At 50.3% G+C, this 10,859-nt stretch overlaps 1 protein-coding gene across 2 annotated transcripts in view; it reads left to right on the top strand.

The window, feature by feature from the left end:
- The first annotated feature begins 5,476 nt into the window (after positions 1–5,476).
- SLC7A6 (solute carrier family 7 member 6) overlaps positions 5,477–10,859 on the top strand; it is a 101,784-nt gene continuing 96,401 nt past the window's right edge. The window contains exons 1-2 of one of the 2 annotated variants that reach the window (XM_068261445.1): positions 5,477–5,590; positions 10,757–10,843. The gene's annotated coding sequence lies outside the window, so the exon portion shown is untranslated. The remainder of the gene's footprint in view (positions 5,591–10,756; positions 10,844–10,859) is intronic. The other variant, XM_068261444.1, reaches the window with a different exon arrangement.

Raw genomic sequence — 10,859 nt, 5'->3', positions numbered from 1 at the left:
AGCCAGGTGTATAGCTGTCCCCAGTATATGTAGTCAGGCTGGCGGTGGTGGACTGGGGGTCCCAGGGCACCTCACGCCTGGCTGGAGGTGGGCTGGAGGCCTCAGGCTTGGCTGGTGGTGGTGGGCTGGGGGCCCCAGGCCTGGCTGGTGGTGGGCTGTGGGCCTCAGGCTCAGGCCTGGCTGGTGGGCTGGAGGCCTCAGGCTCAGGCCTGGCTGGTGGGCTGGGGGCCTCAGGCTCAGGCCTGGCTGTTGGTGGTGGGCTGGGGGCCCCAGGGCAGCTCAGGCCTGGCTGGTGGTGGTGGGCTGGGCGGAAGGCCTAAAGCTCAGGCTTGGCTGGTGGTGGGCTGGGGGCCCCAGGGCAGCTCAGGCCTGGCTGGTGGTGGTGGGATGGGCGGAAGGCCTACGGCTCAGGCTTGGCTGGTGGTGGGCTGGGGACCCCAGGGCAGCTCAGACCTGGCTGGTGGTGGTGGGCTGGGGGCCCCAGAGCAGATCAGACCTGGCTGGTGGTGGTGGGCTGGGGGCCCCAGGGCAGCTCAGGCCTGGCTGGTGGTGGTGGGCTGGGGGCCCCAGGGCAGCTCAGGCCTGGCTGGTGGTGGTGGGCTGGGCGGAAGGCCTAAGGCTCAGGCCTGGCTGGTGGTGGGCTGGGGGCCCCAAGGCAGCTCAGGCCTGGCTGGTGGTGGTGGGCTGGGGACCCCAGGGCAGCTCAGACCTGGCTGGTGGTGGTGGGCTGGGGGCCCCAGGGCAGCTCAGGCCTGGCTGGTGGTGGTGGGCTGGGGGCCCCAGGGCAGCTCAGGCCTAGCTGGTGGTGGTGGGCTGGGGGCCCCAGGGCAGCTCAGGCCTGGCTGGTGGTGGTGGGCTGGGGGCCCCAGGGCAGCTCAAGCCTGGCTGGTGGTGGTGGGCTGGGGGCCCCCCCTGGGCCGCTGGTGCCAGGCTGCCAGCATCACGTAAAAAAAAAAAAAATCACTCAAGTTGGCAGTTGGTTTGGCTGCCCAATGCCACCCACCTTGAGTCCTCCAGTCTCCTCCTGCTGCAGTCCTCGGATGTTTGTGCGTGCATCGTGCTGGCTGGCAGTCACTCACTAGTGAGCACTGACGCAGTCTGGTCTGGTGGTGGTGTCCGGCTGCAGAGTCCCCCACACTGTAGTGAGCAGTGCTGCCGCTGGCCTGGCTGCTTAACGGCCATCGGAGCGGCAAGCGGCAGCCTCTCTGAAGATAGATGGGAGGACAGGGCCGGGCCAGGCGAGGCAAGGCAAGCCACACTGCGTGCGGTGCGTGTCAGTGACGGATGTCGTCACGTGACACAAATTTTAAAGGCAGCCAGGAACGTTCCTTGCGGACCTCTCTGTGTGGCTGCGCCTCTGGCGGGGCTACTTGGTGACAGACAGCCATGCCAGCCCTCTTCCAGTTCTCCTTCCTTTTCTCTGAACTTGCGGTGGCCTGCGCGTGCGGGGGGGCTGCTTAGGTGACAGCGTGGCGCCGCCACTGGAAACTGTCATGCACATGCAGAAATCCGAGGCTCCTGCAGAGGGTGCGGGGCCCTCTTCAGGTGCGGGGCCTGGGGCGATTGCCCCACTTGCCCCCCCCCCCCCCCCCCCAAAGGCCGGCTCTGCATGACAGGGATTATAACACTCCCTGTATTCATTAAGTTGCGCTGCTGTAGCAGCGTAGCTTAGTGAATCAAGCCCTTTGTTAGCTGTAATGATTGGTACAGACATCTTACATGTGTACACTTCCCCCAGTGTTATGTAATCCCCCTCCTCAGTATAGATAGCTAGATGTGCCCCCAGTGTTCCAAAGCCCCCTCCCCAGTATAGACAGATCTTCCCCCAGCTAAAGTCTTCTAGCATAGCAGCGCAAAGCAGAGCGTCAGCAGGTGGCGCCCTCCTCTCATTACAGCATCAACTGTGCTGGCCTTGTTCAGACTATGGGCTTGATTCACTGACTGGTGCAAACCTAGTTAGCATGCCTAAAGAGTTTGGGCATGCTAACTAGGGTGCTAACCAGTTAGCACGTCCAGAGATCGCGCGGTTTGCGGTGCACCAAAAACATTGCGCGGTATGAAAAGTGACCCCCGGTGCCCCGGAAACGTCGCACCCTATGCGCACTTATGGTCGCACTGGGTGCGACATTTCCAGGGCACCGGGGGTCACTTTTCTCGCGAAGGGTGCGATCAAACCGCGCGATCAGCTATTTTTGGTGTGATACAGGGTTTTTCACAAGCGTGCTAACACTTAGCACTGCTTTGTGAATCTAGCCTAAAAGCTTTGCACGTGAAAACTAGAGTGCTAAGTAGTTTGCACTCTAGTTTGCATGTGCAAACTAGGGTGCAAACTACTTAGCACCCTAGTTTGCAAGTGCAAAGCTTTTAGGCGTGATAACTGCGTTTTTAGGCGTGATAACTGAGTTATCACGCTTTTGTGAATCAAGCCCTATATGTGCTACTGTGCGTATTTTGGCAACGAATGTTTGGCAACGTGTGTGACACGCAAGAACAGTAGAAGGGCATAGACAGCTCTTCCACCGTTCCCATCATATGCGCTGCACAGCAGTGCGATGCACAATCGCACTGATGCATGCATTTTTCAAAAATCGCAGCGCTGACCCATTCACTGTAGTGAATGGGATCAGCAGCGCAGTGCATATCAGCGCATATAGCATGCGATCGTATGTGTTGCATTCCGATTGCACAGCCATCTGCGCTGATTGATGTGAATGCTTCGTGTGTGTACAGCTCCAGATGTGTGTTACCACTGGGGCTGTACAGAGGAAGAAGCAGCACAGCTGATGCTGTAATGAGAGGAAAGAACCACTTGTGACACTGCATGTTACACTGCTAGAAAAGAACAGAAAGAGCGGCTAGGCCCACAGACCATATCAAAGCTGCCCACAGAACAGTGCCAGGCTGTGTACAGGGGTCCAGTTAAAAATGGTGCAGGGTGAAAAATGGTGCAACTTTCCGCTAAAAAATTTATCATAAAATGCTATTTACTGTTTTAATGTAAATACATAAAAATGTTAAATAATGTTTTATGATACATTTATCGGCGGAATAGTGCGTCATTAAAAAATGCAGGGGGGCTAGTGTTAGGCAGCGGGGGTCGGGGGGAGAGACAGCGGGAGACTGGTGTTAGGCAGCGGGGTGGAGGGTGTAGGATCAGTTGGAGGGAGGATGTGTACATAGGCATACATTACCTTGTCCTGGCCGGGGATCATCATCGCTCCTTCACTTCCTAGTTAGTTTGCTGTAGTCCTGCAACCAGCCAATCACCATGTGGGGACTGAAGCCACATGGTGATTGGCTGGATGCAAGACTACAGCAAACTAACTGAAGAAGTGAAGGAGCGACCGCCGAGACAAGGTAATGTATGCCTATGCACACATCCTCCCTCCACCTAATCCCTCCTCCCCGCTGCCTAACACCAGTCTCCCGCTACCTCCCGACCCTGCTGCCTAACACTAGTGTCCCGCTGCCTCCCCCCGACCCTGCTGCCTAACACTAGTGTCCCGCTGCCTACCCGACCCCTGCTGCCTAACACTAGTGTCCCGCTGCCTCCCCCTGACCCCTGCTGCCTAACACTAGCCCTCCTCCATTTTTAACACTTATAATGCTATTTATCGTTATATGTGTAAGGCACCCTGCATAAGCCATTTTGTCACACTTATAATGCTAAATAGCGTTATATAATGTAAGTCTATGCGGCGCCATTTCTATTTCCCCGGCGCTGTGCACCATTTTTTATCTATCCCGGTGTACAGGGGGTTGGGGAGACCAGCCATAGAGTCATGCGACTCATGGAAGATATTCAACCAACCTTTCGAGAGTTTTGGAATCACTCGTGTTCCCAAATGTTTCCGACCATGGGTGGATCTGAAACTGCACACATGCAAGTACCCACTCCCACATGCGCAGCTGCCTGTCTTCGGAAGCACTTGAGTCCCGGGGGCTTCCAAAGCCTTCAGAGGACTCCTGAGGATGCGGAATTTAAACTGGGGATAGCGGTCATTCTACAGGAATTGAGTCTCAAGAAGGCTTATTAGCCAAAAGCTTACTCTTTTTTTTTGCCTTAAAAAGGACTCTAATGATAGATAGTAGAATGCAGTAGATTATTTAGGATACCCAAATTTACATATTCTGGTTTTAGCATCAGAAACACTTCCTACATCTATATATTGCTGTATGTTGGTATGTAGCACTATCCTCCCACTGAGGCTTATCCTAGGCTGCTTATCCTAGGCTGTTTGTTATGCAGAAACCCCAAGTACTATAAATGCTTCTTTTTTAAGTTTCAGGTTTCCTTTAAAGGGAATATTAAGTGTGAATGAAAAAATGAGTTTAACTTACCTGGGGCTTCTTGCAGCCCCCTGGAGTGATCCTGCGCCCACGCCATCCCTCCAGCCAGCAGCAGTGGCCCCCACAAAGCTGACCAGCCTCGCGCCTTCACTGCGCTCCCAATGCTAACAGGGTGTTACACATGCACAGTATGTGGAAATCACCACTACGCATGCGCAGAGCGCTCCCGGGACCGCGATCAGGGTGTGCGCAGCTCAGAGCAGCGCATATGCAGTAGCCACCGACCGGCCAACTGTGCAGGGGTCGCCGCTGCTGGCCGGAGGGATTTAGAAGGATGGCGTGGGAACATGATCACTCCAGACGGGGCGCAAAAAGCCCCAGATATGTTAAACTCATTTTTTGTACACTTAAGTCTCCCTTGTTTAATGTAATTTTGCCTTTAAGTTTTAAGAAGGCAAAATTACATTTAAAGGAGTACTGTAATAAAAAAATAAATACATTTGCGCCAGTGCAAGAAACTCCCAGCGACATCAGCGGGAGCGAGGACGCAGATGCTTGCAACATTAAAGTCGCCAAAAAAAAAACGGAAGCGAGCTGCAGTGGGGGACCAGAAGATAATTTTGTCCCGGCGCTGGCACAGGAGGTCTGCGGGGCCTGGTAGAAGCCCCAGGTAAGTTAAAATTATTACTTTTTTTTTTTCAGTACTCCTTTAAAAGAGAGGACAGATTTTTACCATGGGCAAACCCTGACTAAATATATTATAAATCAATATTGCAGAACAATAAGCAGTTTTACTCATTGTTATTTTGGATACAGTTAGCCAATAAATTATATCACTCTAAATTCAAGACTTTGTATACATTCAGCTGCCATTCTCTCTCTGCTCTCCCCTCCTATCATTCATTTCATCTGTCATCTGTAATTACTGTGATGCATACTTCGGATTCCACTGCACTGCACAATGCCTACACACCATATCTCTGGTAGCACAGCCTGCTATTCTCCCCATATAATGAGATTAGGTAAAAACACCAACTCGTACCGCAGAGCAAAAAGCATGTTTTCTGCTTCCCGGGGATTGTCATGTGATGCCGGTGGCAAAGTGGGGCGGAGCTTAGACAGCCAAGGAGAAAGAGGAGAACAGAGAGAGAGAAGAGAGCAGACCGGGGGAGACCGGGAGGGTGGGGGGAATCATAGCGGAGAGGGGAGACCGGCGGACACCGTAGAGGAAGCCCCTGAGGGGTCGGGAGGAGAGCAGACAACGCTCATCAGCACAATAGGAAGATCCTGGGATGTGACAGTGAGTATCCCCCACCATCTCCTTCCAGCATTGCTGCTGATGCATTATACTAATCCACAGAGCTTGCACTCTGCTGATACACAGCTCAGCTTGGAGGCAGGTTGTATAATCACTTCACCAGTTCTGTATATATAGACTGCATACATGTATTATTTGGAAATTGGCAGGCAGGGTGAGAGAGTGTGCATTGGGCGCTGCAGAGCTTTCTCCTTGTCCTCCAATGGGACAGTATCTGCAGGAAGCAGCTGTTTGCAGAACAAAGCTGAAGTGGATCAGCAGGCAGGATAAGGTGAGAGAGGAGGAGGGGGGCAGGGAGTCCCATAGTGTATAGGGTTGATGGAAGCACAGACTTGTTTATCCAAGCCCTGTTATTGCAAAACTCCTCTGTGCAGAAATGTGCCTGGTCAGGGGGGTAGCAGCTAGGTACCACAGTGTACTGCCAGCTGACAGCCTGCTCTCACAGACTCACTAAAGCCAGCCTCTGCAGACTTGCATTGCCTTCACCTTTTCCTGTTGATATAAGCATTGTGATGAAGAGGGGAAGAAAGTATAATGCTGGTATTGTTTTACAGCCTTTCTGTTTGGCTCCTTGGAAATAACTGGCTGCTGTGATTACATGGCTCTTGGACATGTGGTCATGATCTCGGGATCAGCAGATTTGTGTACATATTTCCTTACGTCTGGTACACATGATGAGATTTTCTGGCAGATTGCTTATTACCAACATGTCCGGTCTGATTTCTGTTTCGATTTTCTGATCCATTTCCTGTTCACCTACATGGAAAGTCGATCGGAAAAATCAATCAGAAATCAGATTGGACATGTTGGAAAGAATTGATCTGGCAGTAAATCTACCAGAAAATCTCAGCGTGTGTACATCGCATTACACATGCATGTTTAAGGGCCTTTTTCCACCACCCTGCGATTTGCGATTTGATTCTGATCGCAAATTACAAGGTACATTAAAGTAATGGAAACTGCAGCAGCAATCGCATGGTGGAAATTGAAACACAATCGCAATCGCATTTCATAGTGGAAAAGAGCCCTAAATCAGGCAGTTGCTCTGGTAGTGACCTGATGCCAGCACATTGGTCAAAGAAAGGGCATCAGTTTATAGTTGCTATACTTTGAGTACTTGCTTGACTCTATAGCGTGTAAGCAGGTAACTCTCCTACATGGCGGATGTATAAAATTCTATTTATATAAATCAGTATATGACATTTAGACCTTCCCCTTGGCTCTGAATTTCTGTGTAGACAGGGATGGGGTAGGGACAAAACAAAAGGGGAAGAGCGCATTCAATTTCAAAACAATATAGACGACAAGCCTCTCCGTGGAATATTCTCACCTCTATAAGTTGCTGACTCGCCCGTATGGGTTGGTCAGTGTTAGCGCTTTTGTCCCTTTGTAGGCCAGGGACATAGGCTCTAGATACAGTGTTGCCGATCGCCTGCTGTCTCCTTTTGGTCGCAGGATAACTCCGCCTTGGTACCTCCAAGTGTGGTCTCCAAGCTGGCTGGTGCTTGTAGTCCTCCCGGTTTGGGAATAGGTGGTGGTGGAATGTGCGGAGTAATAAAGCAGAGAGGTGAAGAGGAGGGAATGGATAGTAGTGCGGCTCTGAACTGTCGCAGAAGTCTGTTTAGTCTGGTGCACACCGCGTGATGAGGCTTGTGGAATAATTAAGCTCCCTAGCTTTCATCCATGATAGTCAGTTGCGATAGTGCAAGATATGCTTTTTTGTCCCTTCTGGGGTGGGCAAGGCATCAATAGTTGCCGTAGCAGAGTTCAACTCTAATGTCATGATGCTGCCACAGGAAACAATGGTACTCCATGCTGGCACTCGATGCATGCACAGAATTTCAGAGACACTTAAGAGCAATGGCAGAGGTGCTGTACCACTCTTACTGATTGGCAGTTTGATGCCAGGAATCCAGGGCTGAGCCGAAGGCAGAAAGCAACCAAGATTCAAGCCTCTGAGTGCATTTTATTGTTTGTTTATTTAAGTATTTATATAGCGCCGACATATTACGCAGCATACTACAGAGTATACTGTCTTGTCACTAACTGTCCCTCAGAGGGGCTCACAATCTAGTCCTTACCACCACAGTCCTATGTCTTATGTATAATGTAGTGCATGTATCATAGTCTAGGGCCAATTTAGGGGTAAGCCAATTAACTTATCTGTATGTTTTTGGGATGTGGGAGGAAACTTGAGTGCCCGGAGGAAACCCACACAGACACGAAGAGAACATACAGACTCCTTGCAGATGTTGACCTGGCTGGGATTTGAACAGGGGACCCATCGCTGCAAGGCGAGAGCGCTAACCACTACACCTTCGTGCTGCCCATTGCCCTTTAAAGAAATATTATCCTTGGTGGGGATGGGGGGCAACTTTTTGTCATTCCCCCCTCTTCTAGGGCCCACCTCCTTTTCTCCTCCAGTATCTGCTGAGAAATACAGTGGTCTCCTATCCTTCCTCTGATGTAGCCGCCCACTCTCTGTGCCAATCTTCACCTCCTGCATGTCACATGAAGCAGGTAAAGCCTCATCTACACGCGTAGATGAGGCTGCGATCCGGCGGCTCGATTAGCCGCCGGATCGCCTCTTCCGTGTACCCGCGCGTGCCTGCTGCGTCCCCGCTCGCCGCGCGTGCGCCGCATATGATTCCCCGCTCGTCCCCGCCGGCGCCGCTTATCTTCCGCTCGATTCCCTGCCATTGTCCCCTCGCGGGGAGCGAGCAGGGAATCGGCGGTGCGGAGATCCGTCCTGTCGGATCTTATCAATCGAGCCGCATCAGCGGCTCGATTGATAAGGAGCATCGCGGCGCATCTACTCGTGTAGATGCGGCTTAAGAGACTTGCACCACCATGTGCTTCAGTGCAGATAAGGAGGGGGTCCTAGGAGAAGGAGAGAGATAAGAAGTCAGCCCTGCATCACCACCAGGGATAATACATATTTAAAGGGGTGGGGGAGGGGCACAAAGATGGCTGTATGATTTGAAGAGGAGGGGGAAAGGAGCAGGTGGATGCACATCTTATTGAGGGTAGGTGGACACACATCTAATGGGGGGTTAGTGGACAGACTTCCTAAAGGATACCTGTAAGATACTCACCTCAGTAGGGAGAAGCCTCCGAATGGTCCAGGGGCTTCCCCAGTCTCCACTCTAAACAGTCTTCAACATTAAAGTCAAAGATTTCTCACTGCCGCACTTCCCTCTGCATGGGCACGGCTGCACTGTGCATGAAGCACGAATGCAGCTGCAGTGTGAAAAAGATAAATGACTCAAAAATTGTGCCAGATATGGCGGTATGTGCAGGGCAAGTTGGAATACCTGCTTTAATAAGATTGTGAGATGCTTGTTTTAAGTTGCTATATTTTGCTGCTAAGGCCTCTTTTACACTGTACAGTTGTTCCATATCAGAGCATTGTCAAAAAGGTTCAGTTTTTCAGTGTAGAATGTTAAAGAGACAATTGGGAAGCATGTACACATTACCGTGCACATCAGTTGTCCTTTCAGTTATAACTAAAAGCAATGGATGCAGTCTAGAAGGAGCCTCAGGGCCCAATTACACTGTCAGTTGCTGTCATTTGTCACTGAAAGGACAACCGATGTGCAGTCCAGTGTCCATGTTTCCCCATGGCTCTTTTCACACTATACAAGTTTGCATATGTGTATCAGCGCCAAGGAAACAAAGTGGCCGCTGCTGAGAGAAGAACGATGTCCAGAGTTCACAAACAGGTAAATTATATATGCTCAGCGCAGAGTCCAAAAACAAAAGACGAGTCTTCAACAAAGAATAAGAGCAGGTAAATCTCCACCACAATAAGTATGGGGGTCACGGCACAGCTCTGCAATCATGGATACCCAAAAAAAGGAGAGAGGCTTACCAGCTGGTGACAACCCGCTTTATAAGGTTGTATCAATGATTTGGTAGGACATCAGGAAGCAACAGTCTGTCCAGGATCCACCAATTCAGCAATGATTCATCTCATGAATGGATATCAGTAAACATCATAAAAAACAAACGGCAACTGTAAGTGTAAACCGTTTAATATAGAGTTTTTAGAGTAAAAACAGCTTAAAAATAGCATAAAAACAAAACTTACATACGGGGCTCATGCAATGGGAACCCCGAGAAAGTTGCACGCGTGTATGGGTCAGCAGTAAAGGACAGTATAAAGATGCCGCCTGTCTCCTTCCCGACCGGTTTCGCAAACTAGCGTCATCAGGGGACTGTTGCTTCCTGATGGCCTACCAAATCGTTGATACAACGGGATACAAGTGTGTTGTCACCAGCTGGTAAGCCTCTTTTCTTTTTTTGGGTATCCATGATTGCAGAGCTTTGCCGTGACCCCCATACTAATTGTGGTGGAGATTTACCTACTCTTATTCTTTGTTGAAGACTTGTCTTTTGTTTTTGGACTCTGCGCTGATCATATATAATTTTCCTTTCACACTATACCCTGAAAAACTGAAGCTTTTTCATAATGCACTATTCAGAAAAAATACAACAACGCATAGCAACGCATTCCTGGACAACTGTAACAAGAGGGATATGGAGGCTGCCATATTTATTTCCTTTTACGCACTACAAGTTGCCTGGCTATCCTGATGATCCTCTGCCTCTAATACTTTAGCCATAGACCCTGAACAAGCATAGGCAGAACAGGTGTTTTTGACATTATTGTCAGATCTGACAAGACCAGCTGCATGCTTGTTTCTGGTGTGTGACACTACTGCAGCCAATTAGATCAGCAGGACTGCCAGGCAACTGGCATTGTTTACAAGGAAATAAATATGACAGCCACCATATCCCTCTTGTTACAGTTGTCCTTTAAGTGTAAAAGGGCCCTTAGTGTCCTTTCACACTTAGGCTACGTTCACAGTGGTGCATTGCAGTGCAGTGTAACGGACGCTTTGTATTGTGACTCACCGCACTGCAATGCACCGCCTATGTGACATTCACAGTGCGGCAGGAGTGTTGCGGTATAACGAGTTGCGGCATCCCAAGGCACTGCATGCAGTGCTTTGCCGCTAAACATGTGTTAATAATAACAGTGAAGCTTTTTATTGACTGTATGCTTCACTGTACATGATGCAATGCGAGTGTAACATGTAACATGCGGCTTCGCTGATCCTATCCATTTTGTTCCTCCTGTCACAGGGAACTTAACGGCAACTGTGAATGTGGCCTAAATCGGTTGCTGTCAGTTATAACTGAACAGACAACTGATGTGCAGCCCAGGTGAAGGTAATGTCCATGTCAT

Source organism: Hyperolius riggenbachi, chromosome 11, assembly GCF_040937935.1.
Source record: "Hyperolius riggenbachi isolate aHypRig1 chromosome 11, aHypRig1.pri, whole genome shotgun sequence".
NCBI classification, from domain to species: Eukaryota; Metazoa; Chordata; class Amphibia; order Anura; family Hyperoliidae; genus Hyperolius; species Hyperolius riggenbachi.
Note: the sequence above shows the minus strand (reverse complement) of the source record. Positions and strands in the feature narration are given on the sequence as shown.